This window comes from Triticum aestivum, chromosome 6B (genome assembly GCF_018294505.1).
Source record: "Triticum aestivum cultivar Chinese Spring chromosome 6B, IWGSC CS RefSeq v2.1, whole genome shotgun sequence".
NCBI classification, from domain to species: Eukaryota; Viridiplantae; Streptophyta; class Magnoliopsida; order Poales; family Poaceae; genus Triticum; species Triticum aestivum.
Genome location: NC_057810.1, coordinates 334,582,051 through 334,586,191, shown reverse-complemented (window position 1 = coordinate 334,586,191; position 4,141 = coordinate 334,582,051).

Sequence of the window (4,141 nt, the reverse complement as noted above, 5' to 3'; positions counted from 1 at the left end):
GTTTTACTGAACAACGTGTAAAACAGATTCCAATCCGAATTCAGGTACGAGATTGATTCTAGATAGATCTGAATTTTTTCTTCTCTTTTTTTCTCACACTTTTTTTCTTTTTCTTCTCTCCTTTTCTTTTTCTTCTTTCCTTTTTTTCTCTATCTTTTTTTCTCCCTCTTTCCAAGACAAACTAGATAAGATGCAGATTGGATCAGGCGAAGATGTCAATGACCTCAAATATGATTATGACAATGAACAGTGCGTGGCACGTGGTGGAAATTGATGGATGGGATGGTGGACAATGGAAGGGATAATGATGCAGCGGCGGCGTGACTAATGTGAACAGAACTCGAAACTCCAAAGGAACTAGACACTAAGACCAACAACTTGACACGGCGATACAACCGATAATTCAATAATTCAAACAATGAAAAGAAAATCGCAAAGGCTTGGACTGGCTAGGATAAAGGATGAATAGATCTAACTTTTTTTGTGGCTTTTTCTTGAACAGTAGGTAAGAAAATAAATCGAATCTAGGGATAACTGGAAAATCTCACCGAGCAACATGAAAACTGATACCACTTGATAGAGGCAGAGGTTGTCCCGATCTTTCGATGAGATGATAACTATCGATTTGGTGAAGCCGACTTTGACGATCCGACTACAAACGTGCACGACATTGAGCCTTAGCAATCACTAAACCAATCTCCTAAGGTTACTGACGATGCCGGAAGCACGGTCAGCCTGACCACGAAGGTCTATTCCTGCAAGCAATCGAAGAACGAGCAAGAATATGATAAAGCAATCTGAATATTGCAAATATATATGAAGTATAGATAATGGTGGGGATCCGTAAGCGGTCTTGGTCTGGTCGTTGGATACAAACGAATTACACGAAGTTGCAATGGCTAACTTTTAACTAAACAAATCCCAAGGGAAAAGCTACTAGATGGATCTACTTATATAGGAGCAAGGGGTGGCGGCCAAGGAGGTGGGAGGACGTCCCAAGGCAACCTAAAACTAACCCTAGGTCGTACAAGGACAATGGGCCCAAGTGAAGGTGACGTAACACCTTTGGACTTGTAGTTTGACTCGGATTCTGCTGCAGCATCAGATTGTTTCGTCCATAACTCAACGCTCCAGACGAATTTGAAGGTGAATCCAATTGGGTTGGAAAGTGCATGAAATCTATTTTCCAACAAAAAAGAATCACCCAATTTGGAGTCCGGATGAAAAAGTTATTGACGTTTTGAGTCAGGTATGTCTGTGTAGTCCGAATCTGAGTCTAGAACGTGAGAGACTTGGACTCTATCTTCTCTTGGGCCAAAAGTGATGTGAGAGAACTTTTTGAGCAACAAGTAAACATCTCTTTCTCCCTTATCTTCATATGTGGATTGTACAAATGTCCCATACACCTGCAATTAGATATGGCACAAAAGTTTGTGAAGTATTTTTGTCCTGGATGACATAAATAAATTATTGCATACTTTGCATTAGAAATCACCTCACAAATATACATGTATGCAATATTTTTGGTCGTATCCAAGGTAGTCATTTCCTCATCAGAGGGGGAGGCTCAAGGTGGCCGGGGAGCACGGTGTCAACGGTGAGGTGCTCTACGAGGCGCTCTAGATCGTGACTTTGGCCGGCCTCCGCGGTTCTCCCATGTCCTTGTGTGCCCACTTGTGCCTAGTGGATGCAGAGGGTGTGGGAAAAAGTGGTTGATGGCCTCGGATGCTCTATAAAGCTGAGGGGAGAAAGGGGGCTGAGAGAGAGAGAGAGAGAAGAGAGAGAGAGAGAGAGAGAAAGCTGCTGCCCAGAGAAGAAAAATGGGGGTCTACCCCCCTTAATCATGGTTCCTCAGACAGGGAAAGATGCAGGTTGTAGAGGAGGACTAGGTGAGGCTGTGGTAAAAATATTAGCTCAAGGAGATTAGTGGAAGGGGCTGGAACATGGAGTTTTAAATTTTGTCGGAAGGTGTTTGATGGTGGTTTGAGCTAGCTTTACTCATGCTCTATTTGTGCCACTTGCTAGGGATGAATAGCATTATCATTTGACGGTGTGGTCCAAATTTCAGCTCATTTGGAGAACCTTGCCAATGTAACTTTTCCAAACCCTAGAAATCAACATAAATGGATTTTCTAAGATTTAGTCATGCAAATCTATTATGCTTGATGTAACACTTAGTGTAGTTCCATCATTTGACGATTATAGCGTGCCCACAAAAAATGGTGTCAAAAGGAGACAGTTGACAAGGTAGAGTTGTTCAAATTTGGTTCTGGACAGAAATGGTTTTGAGAGGGTTTCATGGGGTTATATTGTTCTCCATGACATGAGACTTGGCAGGATCATCAAGTAGGCCATTTTTGATTTGGTAGAATTTTCCTGGATTAAATGGAGAATATTTCCTTTGCAAATATTCTAAAAGCTTGGAATACCCAGAAATGGTTTTTGTGGGATTTGACCAATATTTTGGTCATGACCATGTGTTGAAACTGATATATACGGACAATATATGTCCACTGAGTCTCCCTAAATTTTCTCAAATATTTTTGAAATATAAAAATAATTTTAACCCATTAAAGATCTTTTCTAGCCTAAAGAAAAAGCCTTTAAGTAAAATATTTACATAACTTTTAAAATAATAATTTTGTGGTTTTTGGTAGTCCTATATCTAATAGGATTCAAATGTAGTTTTTGAAAGATTTTTGTCATCCTAAATTATGTACTTGTAGTTCAAGCCTAAAGTCACGGGCTTTTGGAAAACCTAATTTATAAAATACTTTTTGGCCAAATTATTTTTGTAAGAAAATACCTTTATGTCTTATACACATGGCATGATCATCGGGCAAAGTTTCAGGTCAGGTGGAAGAAGTATAGGAGTTCGAGGATTTATTTGATTTCTAGAGCACTTGCAAACAACCAAAAAAACTCAAATCAAAACAGAGACCAAATCAATAGAAAAGTTTTAGTTGGATCAAATTTTTATGCCTAATTAATCCTAAATGTTGTGGCATGAAAATCAGGGTGTGACAAATACAACCCCTAAAAATAGTTTTCTTCAAGCGAACAATTTGGTGATGAAATTGGTATGATCTTTGAAGAAATTGATGTGAAGACTTTGAACCTTGAAGACGTTGCTTTCATAGTTTCTTTTCTTCTTCTTTGAGTCATAGGAAAAGCCGTACTATTAAAGGGGTCTAAGTGAAACATATTTCACATTTCCAAAGTGATTCTCAAACTTACTCAAACCTATACACACAAATGCCTCTTCGAGCGAAGCCTTTGGAAATCTCCAGTACAGCTGACGCACTTGCTAGCAACAGTGACGAAGTTCATCTGGTCGCTGACGAATTTGGTCACGCTGAGGATTAGGAGTTCGCCGTTGCGATCTGCCTAAAAGTGAGGAAATTGAGTGCTCTGACAAATTTGAGAGCTCAAATTCCGACACTTTCTACGCCGCATGCCAGCTCTCGAGTGGACCCTTATCCCGACATCGGTCGAATCAGAGAAGGGCATTGATGATAGTTCATGTCAGGATGCCCCTTGGCGCTATAAATAGCCGGTCCCACAACCACTTGTTGGTTGGCTGCCCCGATAGAACTTGACTACCGGCAAGTCTAGGAACCAGGGTACCCAGACTTGCCTACCTGTGGACCAAGACGTGGTTCCCTCGACGGCCTGGTACGGTCCATCTGCAACACCGTCAAGACGAGACCCTTGGGAGGGCCCTAGCTTCGCGAGGCGGATGACAACAAGACATCCAAAGGGAGAGGCCTCCCCCAGGCGGCCTCCGGAGGAGTGGAGATTTCTATGCAGGTACCCAGCCTCACGAGGCTACGATGACGTGCTCCATGACGACCAAGGCCGAGCGGGCGCTAGCGGGCGCAGAGGAGGCAGTTTCCTCTTTGGTGCTAAGGACGCAAGGACAAGCATGGCTTCCCGAGGAATCTCCCAAAGGTTTCAACTCCGGTGCTACAAGACCAAGACCGCGGGCTCGGCATGATGGATGTCATCACTGAGCCCACCGCAACATCATGACCAGAGGCTTCGCACGCGGAGACCAACTTTCGTAAGGATTAGATGTACTACTTGTCCCCTTTCAAATTGGCCGTTGTGGAATCCCTTCCCACCTAAGCTCTTAGGGAAG